The sequence below is a fragment of the Hemicordylus capensis genome, chromosome 5 (assembly GCF_027244095.1).
Source record: "Hemicordylus capensis ecotype Gifberg chromosome 5, rHemCap1.1.pri, whole genome shotgun sequence".
Taxonomy (NCBI): domain Eukaryota; kingdom Metazoa; phylum Chordata; class Lepidosauria; order Squamata; family Cordylidae; genus Hemicordylus; species Hemicordylus capensis.
This window is the reverse complement of record NC_069661.1, coordinates 195,474,361-195,487,690: the sequence shown is the minus strand read 5'-3', so window position 1 is coordinate 195,487,690 and position 13,330 is coordinate 195,474,361. Positions and strand designations below refer to the sequence as shown.

Here is a 13,330-nt window from a genome sequence, read left to right as displayed (position 1 = left end):
AAAGCTTGTGTTACTAACAATGGGTTGTGGAAATGCTAAGGAACTTATCTTGATTTCAGCAAAGCACTTGACAAACTTCTACATGATACTTTGCTTAGCAAACTGATCAAATAAAGACTAGATAATATCAATTGGGTTCACAACTGGTTGGAAAACCGTACTCAAAGCATGCTCATCAATGGCTCTACATCAAACTGGAGGAATGTTTCTAAAAGGATGCTACAGGTCTCTGTTCTGTGCCTTGTACTCTTCAACATTATCAGTGAGAATCCTCATAAAATTTGCAGAATCCAACACTGGGAGTGAAAACCAACACATCAAATGACAGTAAGAACATGCAAAATGACCTTGGATAGAGTGGAAAACTGGGCTGAAATGAACAAAATGAAACTCAACAAAAACAAATATAATGTTATCTTAAACTGTTTTAATTGTTTTAATAATGGTTTTATGTTGTTTTTACAGTTTTTGATCTTAACAGTTAATTGGTTTTAGTTTTCTTTTAATATAAACTGCCCTGAGCGGTTTTTGGAACGGCGGTATTTTTGGCAGGGCAGTATAAAAATCTAATTAATTAATTAAGTTCTGCAATTAGGCAAAAAATAATGAAATGCCAAGGTATGGAAAGGTGGATATCTGGCTTGGCAGTAGCACATGTGGAAAGGGGTCTATGATGCAGCTGAAAATAGGCTGGTGCCACTAATAGAACCATTGCTTCCAAGTCACAAGAAATAATAGTGTCATTTCATTCTTGTGTGTTAGACCCCTTCTGCAGTACTGTGTCCAGTTTTTAAGAAGATTGTAGACCCTGGAACAGGTTCAGAGGAGAGCAGTGAAGATGGTCAGTGTTCTGGAAAACAAGGCCAATGAGGAAAGGTTGAAGAAAACTGAAATGTTTACCCTGGAGAAGGGATGGGTGGGAGTGTTGGACACAATAGTACTCTTCAAGTATCTGACATACTGTCCCAAAGAAGAGGGCAAAGACTTGTTCTTTCCTGCCTCAGAAGGCAGGACTAGATCTAATGGGCTAAAGTTACAGGAAAGCAGTTTCTGGTTAAATAGGAAAAATTGCATTAGTATAAGAACAGTTCGACACTGGATTTTCTCAGGGGAGGGAACTCTCCTTCTCTTGAGGGTGAACAGCCATGTGTTGAGGATGCCCTCATTCTGAATGCCTGCACTAAGCAGGGTATTGACCTAGATGCTGTGCCAGGCCTCCTCCAACTCTTGTAAGTCTACCATCTAGAGAACCTTAGGGCAGGAGTGCATAATGCAAGTAACTCAATAATCATTTTACTAATAAATATTAATATATTTTAATAATACAATAATACTTTTACATTCTTACTTCCTCTAGGTGCTGTATAGATCATAAAAAGGGGTGTTTGCCTAGTTTTAACCTCCTAAAATACTATGTTCTTTTTTTCTATCTCCATAGTTTTCTCTGTGTCAAATCTCTGTTAAAATTCCTTTCTGCTTCCCATCTCACATGACATCTGTGATTGGATCCCCCAACACTTTTAAAAAGTCTACAAGCAGCTGCAAGATTGCCCAAAGTGGCTTCCATGGGTTAAATCCCTCCTGAAGCTGCCCTTAGGCCCAGAGAGGGAAAAAAGGTAGATATGAGAGAGACTGGATTCCCCCCTTACAATGAAGCAAATTGCAGCTTTAATGGGGAAGGAGTGAAATTTAAACCATAGAAACAGCACAAAGCGGTGGGTTTAAACTTTGCTTCCTCCTGGATCGAAGAGTCTGGTCCCGTTTGGTCATTTTGCAGCTGCTTTTATGTATTTAAAAAGCAGTCATGGGATCTAATCATGGATCTCATATGTTACATGACCCTATATTTCCTTCCATGTTTTCTCTTCTTTCCTCATAGTCTCCATCCTCAGCTCTATCACCATCCCTCCACTCTACAGAATTCTCTGTACCTCCTATTTGTGTCTTTCTGTCTGCATCTTTTGCAGTCTTTCTGTCTGCATCCAACATCTCATCTCTGTTTCTACACTACAACAGGACTCTGCTAACAGTGATGTTACTTAGACACACACACCCTCAAATTGGCTCTCTCTCTCGCTCTCTTTCTCCATCTCCATAGGCCTCTTTATCCATTCCCATTATACTTTTAAGGAAAGGAGAAATGTTTTAAATTGATAATAATTAGTTTCCTCCCTGGGAACTGGACAGGATAGAGTGCTTTAAATGAAATTAAGCAAAGCTTAACACCAGGTCCCTGCTCAGAAATACCAGATTCCTCTTAAAAATTGTCCTTGAGCATCCTGGAAAAGTTCTTTAAACTCAAAAGCTAGCATACACATCAGGAATGCTGGTTGGCTGTAATAAAATGTGTTCTTATACAGACTCTGAATTCTGTACTAATGGACCAAAGTGATGCAAGAGTTTGTTATTTAACAAAATCAGGTTGACATGTCAAGACATATTAGAAACAAAAAGTCTTATTTATGTAAAGCTTTCTCCAGAGAAATTGTTTGCATTTTACATGTAAACCATTTACCCTGACTAAACCATTGGAAATTCTCAAGACTGAAAAGTTAGTTTCTAACGACACAAATATTTACAGAGCCAAAAATTGTTCTTCTAAAAGAGTCTGTCCTGATGTGTTGACTTTTTCTCTAAATTCTTTATGGCAGAGTTAAGTTATGAATGCCAGTTCAGTCACATGCATAGACTCTAAGAATGCCTTTGTTTTATTAAATGCAGGACTGTCTAGTAGTGCTTGTAAATTTAGCTTTTGGAAGTCATACAGTGCAATCCTATGTTTGTATCAAATTCACTCCCACTGTGTTCAGTGTGGCTTTCTCCCAAATAATACTGCATATATATTTGTATGTTTAGACATAAAGTTGTATGTGATCAGGAAATTGAGACACACTGGAGCATTTGTAGGCATTATGCAGATTGCATTCTAAATGCATTACTGTTTCCCTGTTGAAAAACTCCTGAATCTGTGCCTTTGCTTTGGTGTTTTGTTTTTAAATACAACTGCAATATAGACTAGAGTTATGCATTAGTGAATTGCACTGAAATCATTAGGAGAGATACATGTGTATAACTGTAAAGAGGACTGCAGATTACATTTCAAAGTCCTTGTGCAATATTCCTTAACAGCACACAAACAAAAAGGGAAGTGCAAAAAACCCCCAAGCATGTTATTGAAGCAACTTCATAATTATAAGCTAATGCATTGTGGTTGTGAACATCTGAGGTCATCACTGCCAGATCTCTTACTCTTCTTTTACTCTCTCCTGAACTTCAAAAGTTTAGCTCTAAGGAGGTACCATTTGTCACATTTCTTGGCATTCCAAGAAGGGTTTTCGTAAAACAAAATTACACATAAAGGTAATGCTATATTGCCAAATTAGAGAAAGAAATGTACTGCTATATAAAATCAGAAATCTCTGGATTTTAACAAGGCTGGGAATTGTACAAATGGCATTAGAAAAGTGCAACATGTCCACTAAATATGGCCCAGCAACCTCATTCATACAAATGCATATAAATGCATGCATGGTATAACTGTGTGCCAATACAACATACTCCTGAATGTGGTTTATTCCATTTCCTAATTTCTGCTACCCAATCAATATTGTCTAGTCAATTCTGGTAGCTCTATAACTAAAGGCAGTTACTGTTAACAGTTCCATTTGATATATGGAACTGTTTGATATACATTTGATATACAGTTCCAACTGATATATTAACTTGCACCATATAAAAAGGTTAGAATTAAACATTTTAATTTGTCAGGATGCTGCTTATTACCAATTCCCTTTAGTAAATTCTCTGAAAAGAACAGATCTATCTATCTATATAAAAGCCTTAGGACATATAACATACATCTGGCACATCTTGTGAGAGAGTTGTCCAGAGGAGAGAGAAGGCATGGAGTAGGGCTGAGTGGCAGTCAGAGGGGCAGCTGATGAGGAGGTGGTGGTGGAGTAAGAGGAGAAGGAGAGAGAGAGCCGAGGAGGTGGCGGCAAGGAAGAAAAGAAGAGACATTGAACAGCAGCATCCGTCACCCTGCCGTGTCTCCTTGTGAGGAGGACAGCCAGGGCAGAGTGTGACGCAACAGAGGCCAGTGGTATTAGTCAACCTTGGCGGCCGCGATGCCGCTCTCCCTAGGAAGAGGAGAGGAGGGGGAGGCTGGGAGAAGGAGGAGAGCAAGAGAGTGGGGGAGTGAGTTGTGTGAAGAGTGAGAGAGTAAGTTGGGGGGGAAGTAGGGGAGGTTTCGCCACCTCCGCTGCCATCCTGGAAGGCAGGGAGCGGCTTGGTGGGGGGGGGGGAGGCAGGGCAGGGAGCAGTGAGAAACAAAGAACTAAGGCACAGATGTTCTGCGTAGGGCAAGCTAGTATTGATTATATATGCTGTGGGCTGGTCCTGTGCGTATCATTTTAGAAACATAGGAAACTGCCTTATACAGAGTCAAACCTGGTCTGTTATCTGGGATAATTCAAAGAAGAATTATCTTCTTATAAAAGTTATTTGGTCTGTTATCTGGGATAATTCAAAGAAGAAACTCTGGCAGAGTAAAATTTGACAGTCAAACACATTCCTGTAGAGAAAGTGCTTCCAAAATGAGCAAAGTAAACAAAGAAAATATTTTCTATATGCACATGCATCACTCTCCCCAACACAATCTCTTGCACTTTCAAAGAACTCTTATTTTGGACTACAGATGTCACAAAATAAGCAGAACAGTTGAAGAGTAGGGGGGAACCAGCCCTGTGAACTACTAACATTAAGAATAACTCAAATGAAGAGATGCAAGGTCATGACACCAGCCTGGTATGCATAGTTTCTAATCCTGGTTAGTATTTCCTGTAAGACGTGGCTGTGTGACAAGAACAAAATCAAGCCAATAGTTTTTGTTAGTTTAAGGAAATGGTTACGCTTGTTCTATCTCCAAAAGGATTTTAAATAATAAACTTCTAGAAGAATAAAATAGTTTCAGGTTGCTTGAAATATAACTTTATAAGCATGAAAACCCCTATGCTTCTTTAGCTTGCCAAATTGCATTGCATAGTAAGGTGCTAGCCACATTCCTCTTACATCTTACATTTGTCCTCACATCCTTTGAGAGTCGATGTTCTCTTTGATGCATTTGTTTTGGGGAACCTGAATACTCAGGTTTGCCCTCTGTCATGGATAGAGCTATTCTTATGAAGAATAATCCCTGGACCTATAAAAAATAGCGTAGAATGATGATCTGCTACATAAATTTTGGGGACAAAAGTTCTTGTTTTGGGGAATAATCTTGACATAGACTTATTCTGAAGAGATACTACAAACAACAGATATTAAAGGAAAGTCAAAACCTGTACCATATGGTAAACTTGACTGCCCAGTTTTTCTGTTTTCTTTCTTAGAGGTGCTGTAGATTAGATATTTTCCCAACATACTACTTTCATACATATTTATTTATATATATATATATATATATATATATATATATATATATATATATATATGCGCGCAAATATCATGTGGGTCAACATAAGCACTAGAGATGAGCAATTCGATTCAACCTCAAATCGATTGGGGTCAAATCGAGGGCAATTTGGTGATTTGACCTCAAATAGAATCACCCTCAAAATAAAGGGCCCAAGTTGGGGTTGAAGAGAATCACCCCCAATTTGACTCGAATTGATTCAGGTGATTAGAATGCCATTTTGAAGCCAGTTTTTCCAGGGAGAGCTGGAAAAATGGGCCTCGAAATGGAACTTTTTCCTGAGGAGAGCTGGTCTACCAACTGGGTTGGTGGGTCCTCAACTCCAGACTTGGCACATTAGCCCATCTCTGGTACCAAATGGGGACTGGCTGGGTAGACCAGTCCTCTGAGGCAGGCTGACACGTGAAGTCCAGACTGGAGGGCTGGTCTACCTGCCAACCCCAATTGGTAGACCAGTTATCCCCTGAAGAACAGCACCATTTTGAGTCCCATTTTCCTAGCTCTCCATGGGAAAACAGACCTCAAAATGACACTCAAACCACCCGAATTGATTTGAGGGTGTTTCGAGACAGACAGCCAAGCTGGCTGTTTTCGATGAATCAATTTGATGATTCTGCTATATGATTTGAGCTGGAATTGAATAACAGAATCTGATTAATGTGCACCTCTAATAAACACTGCCTAGAGACAACTTGAGGATGTATATAAATAATAAAATAAATTTATCTTTATGTAACTACTGGGAAGTGACAGTTGCCTTTGTTTTCTTACACATGTTCTCTTATTTATATATGAAGCAAAAAATATATACACATTCAATCAAGCAAGCTAAACACAGTTTGAATGCTTTTCCTACACAGAAATGGTGTACTACATACTCCTCAACTTTGGGAGGGCAGAGTTCCGCTCTCACAGGGAGCCAGACTACTAACTGTCTTGCAGCTTGTCTCATAGCACTACACATAGGGAGTGGGATGGGGATGCAGTTTTTGCTTCTCTCCCCTCCCCACAAAGGCCCCATTCACTGCCAGAAATGTGTCCCTAAGAGGCACAGCAGCAAGTCTACTAGCTCCCTCCACCCTCATAAGGCTGCGGAGAATATCGGCAACTAACTGTTGCAGAAAATGCACTATCTCTCCAAGATCAACATTGCTATGGAGTAAAAGGTGAGAACCACCACAAATGATCTGAACATACTATACAACTTTTTTATAAGTCCGGGAAGCAGTGAGCTAACAGCTGCATTCCATGAGATTTTGTTATGCCTGTGTTCTTATCAGTTTGGGAAACAAGAGTATAGAATATTTGTGCCTTGAGCCTCTGATGATGGAGCAGGAAAATCAAAGTAAAACAAATATTTCAGGGGCAGGAGAATGAGTCTCTCCCCACTCCCAACATGTGTTGAACTTTTAGGCAACAAAACTGGAAAAGAAACTTATCCTTTTCATGTGCGACATGAGACTATGGTTCAGCACAGGTTCACCACTGTTGTATTCTATCTAATAATCTTTTGTGTTTTGTTGTTTGGAAGTTTGTCCCAGTATGGATCCTAGAGAGCAGAGGTACACAACTCAAATGTCCTGATGGGCTGGAACCAACCATAACTTAGTGTGCAGGGGCTGAGGTCAATTTTCAGCACATTAATTATTACACTAAAATTAATTATTTAAAAATTAATAAAAGTGAGGAGGCAGAGAGTTGGAGGGGGAAAGGCAAGAGGAATGAAGGATGGTGTTAGTCGGCTCCAGCCAAGGGGCGGTACTAGCCGGGCAGGTAAGGAACATCTGGTCTCAAGCGGACCAATGCATTTGAGCTGCTGCTGCTTGTCACTGGACAAGCCAAGAGCTCTTTCATGGCACCTGCTGCTGCTGTAAGACTTTCCTTCCTGTGGGCCAGCAAAAAGGTCCCCATGGGCCAGATCCTTATGCTGTGCAGGCCTGCTGTAGATTGAATGGGGGTTGGAGTCAGAAAAAGAAGGGAAAGGAGAAAGAGAAAATCCAGTTATTTCTGGAATAAATCTTAGTTAAATCCACATTTGTGTTTATGAGGGAAGCAAAACCATAAAAAGAGGTGGTGTGGTGTAGTGGTTAAAATCAGGAGCTGTGAGTTAGGAAGTCCTGGTTTAAATTTCAGCTTAGCCATTAACTCAGTGGGTGGCGTCTGGTAAGAACTTATTTCCTCAGCTCTGGCTCTTCCTTCACAAGCTTGTACTTTGGGAGTAATACTGCAAGCTGTCTATAGAAAGTAACGGTGGTACACAAACATGTTGCCATATAAAATCAGATTTTGTACTTAAAAATAATGTTTTTGCTTATATAAAACCTAACACATTTCAAGTTTTATGACCCTGTATTCACTGTTTACACAAATTATTGTCTCTCATGGGCTTATTGGCTATAATAAACTTGATGATGAACATTACAAATTTTATCTTGCTTTTCCAAGTACAATTAAATGTTAGGAGACCCATGACGGGGTCTCTTGCTATTTTTTTAAAAAGCTGAACAGCAGCCATGGGAGTGGGGAAGGGGAGAAAGATAAATCTGATTTGGGATTGCAGTACTGGAGAAATTGGCCCTCAATATTTAAGAAATCATCTTAAATAAATAAAATGCAGGTACCTCTATGTTTTTGTCCACTGGGCAAATAGCAGCTTTGAAGGGGAGAGGCAATTATTATTATTATTATTATTAGTTTGTTTGTTTGTTTGTTTACTACATTTATAAACCGCCCCATCCAGAGGCTCCAGGTGGTGCACAACAACTTTTAAAAGACAGAAAAACACAATTGAAAACATCGTGCTAAAAACAATATAAAAACAATTAAAACCATTTAAAATCAATTAAAATACTATTAAAAAACAACAACACTTTACAAGCCTTGGAAGGCCAGGCCAAACAAATAAGTTTTTAAGGCTCTCTTAAAGGCCGACAGCGAGCTAAACTGCGGCTATCTGCCAGGAGCGCATTCCCTAGACCAGGAGCAGCTACAGAAAAGGCCCGATTCCGCGTCGCCACCAGACGTACCTGTGGTAACTGGAGACGGACCTTTCCAGATGACCTCAACGAGCGATGGGGATCATACCAAAGAAGACGCTCTCTAAGGTAACCCAGACCCAAGCCATTCAGAGCTTTAAAGGTAATAACCAACACTTTGTATTTCACCAGGAAACATATTGACAGTCAGTGCAGCTGTTTTAAGACAGGCATTATATGGTCTCTCCGGGTTACCCAGAGACCAATCTGGCTGCCGCATTTTGAACAAACTGAATTTTCTGAACTATGTACAAAGGCAGCCCCACATACAGCGCATTGCAGTAGTCGAACCTGGAGGTTACCAGCTGATGCACCACTGTTTTGAGATTGTTCTTTTCAAGGAATGGATGCAGCTGTCAAATCAGCCAAAGCTGACAGAAAGCGCTCCTGGCCATAGCCTCAACCTGAGATACCATGGTGAGGCCTGGGTCCAAGAGCACTCCCAAGCTGCGCACATGTTCTTTCTGGGGGAGAAACCCCATCCAGCACAGAAAGATCTAACTCATCCCCTAAATTCTGATCCTCCACAATGAGCACCTCTGTCTTGCTTGGATTCAGCTTCAATTTGTTATCCCTCATCCAGCCCATTACTGCCTGTAGGCAGGCATTTAGGGAGTAAATGCCATTTCCTGATGATGATGATGATGATGATGATGATGATGATGATGATGATTGATGATAAGAAATAGATTTGGGTGTCATTAGCATACTGATAACACCCTGCACCAAATCTCCTGATGACCTCACCCAGCGGTTTCATGTAAATATTAAAAAGCATTGGTGACAGAATGGAGCCCTGAGGGACTCCATATAATAGCTCCCGTTTTAAAGAGGAACTGTCACCAAGCTCCACCATCTGGAATCTACCTGAGAGATAGGAGCTGAACTACTGCAAAGCAGTGCCTCCTATCCACAATCCCCCCACGTGATCCAGAAGGATACCATGGTCGATAGTATCAAACACCGCCGAGAGATCCAAAAGAATCAACAGAGTTACACTCCCTCTGTCAGTTCCCCAGTTAAGGTCATCCATCAGGTCAACCAACGCAGACTCAACTCCATAGCCTGCTCTAAAGCCAGTTTGAAATGGGTCTAGATCATTGGTTTCCTTCCAAACCGCCTGGAGCTGGTTAGCCACCACTCTCTCAGTCACCTTGCCCAACCATGGGAGATTGGAGACTGGCCTATAATGATTCATCACTGAGGGATCTAGGGAAGGCTTCTTAAGAAGTGGTCTAATCATTGCCTCCTAATCAGTCCTACCCTCCTTCAGCGATGAGTTGATGATATTAACTAAGCCATCCCAAACAATCTCTCTGCTAGATAGAAGCAGCCAAGTTGGGCAAGGATCCAGAGAACAAGTGGTAGGCTGCACCGCCCCAAGCAGCTTGTCCATGTCATCAGGCATAACAGACTGAAACTGATCCAATCTAATACTGCAAGAGGGATTGCTGGACACCACATTAATAGACTCTGCAGAAACAGTGGAGTTCAAGGTGGGCCGAAAACAGGAGATTTTGTCCGCAAACAGCCCATTAAAAGCATCACAGTATTCTCATTAGAGAAATTACAAGGGCAACAGTTTAACCACCACCCACTTTCCAGCACCACACAGTTGTAAAACACCTAAAGAACCAATTGGAGATCTGAGCATAGATCTCCTGCCATTATGCCTAGTTTGCTCCTCTGTGTTCTCATTGCACTTACCATAGATGTTTTCTATGAACAGTGTCTGTTGCCACTGAAATGTTGAATCTTTGTGCTGTTGATAATAGTAATACAGGCTTATCTCTGGGTTGCCGTAAGGATAACCGAGATAATTTATGTGGAGCAATTAAGGTTAGTGATATGTGATATAAGTTATATTGGCTGACTTACAGCTCAGTGTAACACAGGTAGTGCCGATTCACCCATGATACTACAGGCTTGCAGTGAAGTGCCAGAGGTCTTGCACTTTTGCTCAAGAGCACAAATAATTGGAGTAGCCTACACTCCAAAAGCACCACCTATATTGGAAAAGCATTGCTTGACCTTCAGGGGTATATTTCCAATATAAGTAATGGTTACAGAGTGTGGCTATGCTACTCCAAATAAAAGTAGCATAAAAATGCCAGACTGCTGGCATTTCACTACAAGTCCACAGAAATGCTGGTGGATCAGCACCATTTGCATTATGCTGCACTGGATGTCAGCCCGTTCTTAGATGTGCACTTTCAGTGGGGGGAAGCCCATTTTTGCCTTTTCATCCCTGAATATATTGTGCTGTCTTATTGTTGAGACTGTGATCAGACAGCTAAACCAACACATTATAGGAACCCTGTTGCTGTTGAGGGAAACCAAACAGACTGATAACTGTTCTAAAGTCTGGCAAAAAGCCACCTCCTTGCTCTGTGATGGTATTTTTCTTTCCTCTTATTTTTTTTTAAATAATCCCCTACAGATTATATTATGTCTTGATACTAAAATGTAGCAAAGTTTCGACATTTTGCCTGGTCACTTTTTCTTGGATCCTGCTAAGCTGTGAAATTTGTGGTACGTTTTCTTACACATTGGCACCAAAAATAATGTCTTCCCCTCCCCACAATATGGCTCAAAGCCACACGGCACTCCAGGAGGTAGAACAAAAATATATTTTTAAACTTGAAGTGAAAAAGCTTTTAAGAGCAAGGAAGGAAAATCCTAGTTTATATTTATGAACTCATCTTTACCATAAATCTGTTCATAAACTGTCCAGCTTGGCACTGTTGACAGAAGTTAAGCTTGCTTCATTCCAGAATATTTATCAACCCTTTGATTTCTTTAGCATTTTTTGCAGGTTCAAGGAAAAAAGCATAACAATCTCTCTCTCTCTCCACCCCTCCAACACACAAACACTCCTGAATTCTGTAATCTGTACAAAGTCTATTTACAACAATCAGCCTTACTGTGTTTCAGATATCACTGCTCAAAATTAATGTATAAAAATTGCACTGTGATTTATTTCACACAACAACAAAGGAAATATTTTTCCACATGTTACACGTGGCTTTTGCAACCTTTAGTCAGAATTGTGGACAAATGGGTTGAACCGACTGGAAAAAACAGTAGTTGTTTAATGTTTCTTTCCTCACAGTTGTAAAATTGAGCTTGATGGCAAATATATACCAAGCACTGTGATTTCTAATTTGCTGGTCAAAGATTGTAATAAAGACATTTGAATTTGAATTTTCCAAGCACAGAAGCAAGTGTAGAGAAGCCTCGAAATAAAAAAGATAGAAATAAAAGCTGACTGACTGACGAGAAGCCTTTCTCTATTTTATATTTTTTAGAGAAACATTTCATTTTAAAATACATTTTTCTGAATTATATGTTAAAACATAGATCAAGATTTTCTGTTCTTAAACAGCAGATAACATAAGGCAATTATGCCGTATTGTATTTTGAATTTTTCTTCCTGAATAGCAACAGATATTTTAGTGATTTCTGTTGTGGTTTACAAGGAATTCAAATTAATTAGGTGCTCTAATATCTAACAGCCAAACTTGCCAGATTTTTGTAATTTTATTTTATATCTCATCTAAACCTTTGTGCTGCTAATTGCTCTTCTATGATTTAAGAAAGGGTCAGTTTGGACAATATATCCCCAATCAATGTGATCAAAATGGGGATTCACCAAGTGCATTTTGACAATGTGCCAGCATCTGCCCAGCACGTCCCATTTTTGCATTTATGTTTATCTCATCTTTTAGCTGAACAGAACATAGCCAGACTGTGGAAGGTTGCCAAATTTTGTTACATTGTGGGTAGGATACGTTTGGAGGTTATGAATACACCTTAGTTGGATATTTTACCATTGTTATTTATAATCTTATTCCTTTATTTTATTTATATTTGTTATATTGATATTGTTATTTGTATTCTTTATGTTCTCTTTTCTGGTCAATGGCTGTAATAAAATTGAACTAGAACTAGAACACATATACACATTGCAAGAAAGGGATGCACAGGGTGGGTGTCAGGACATAACAAAACATATAATGATGGGCATGCAGTGTGCATTCTGCATGTCTGTCCCCCTTTTAATCATGTAGACCAGGAAAGTATAATTTGTTCTGGGCCCAAGAACACTAAAGAATTGCACGCTCCAGAGGCACTACATGACTTGATTGTAGTTATAGTGTTGATGATGTACTTGCACTGTTGCCAGCTTCTTCCAGAAATATATACCTGTTGTGCAATTCCATGCATATTCACTCAGAAGCCAGTCCCACTAAGTTTGTGGGGATTACTAAAAAGTAAGTGTGCACTGGATTACAACCCACATTACAGCAATTGCTAAGAACTGCCATATGGGACTCACATACCTGTATATGATTGAATACCACCAGCTGTTAAGGACTAACCACCAGTGCCCCCAGTTGCTTGAGCAACTGGGAAAAAGCAGAGTATGGTTATTTTAAATAAATTAATATTACTGTCTTTTAACTGGTGGTGTACCCCCTCCATTAACTTTTGTGGAAATGTATACACAAAGTATACCACCTGTGCTGCTTCCTTTCTTTTGTTAGCATAATGTATACAGAAGTCATTAGTTATACACAGATAAAAAGACAGGTTGCTGATACTCAAATTCTTCAGTGCTGCCAGTCACAGAGAGTGACCAAGCAGATGCACAGATTAAGCAACACAGCATACCTTCATAACAGAGACAGAAGGTATAAGGCTTAGAACTGTTAAGCTGTAAATTGCTGACAGCAAGCCTTTGGAATCAAATTAAATGTCAAGATGTCAAGGAAAATACTTCATGGATTACACATGCCCATTTATGGTTCATCTACTAGGTATT

The 13,330-nt window shown here is 39.8% G+C and overlaps 1 long non-coding RNA gene across 1 annotated transcript in view; it reads right to left on the bottom strand.

The window, feature by feature from the left end:
• Positions 1 to 327: 327 nt before the first annotated feature.
• LOC128327356 (uncharacterized) overlaps positions 328 to 13,330 on the bottom strand; it is a 38,332-nt gene continuing 25,329 nt past the window's right edge. The window contains exon 3 of the long non-coding RNA XR_008308603.1: positions 328 to 850. This is a non-coding gene — a long non-coding RNA (uncharacterized LOC128327356). The remainder of the gene's footprint in view (positions 851 to 13,330) is intronic.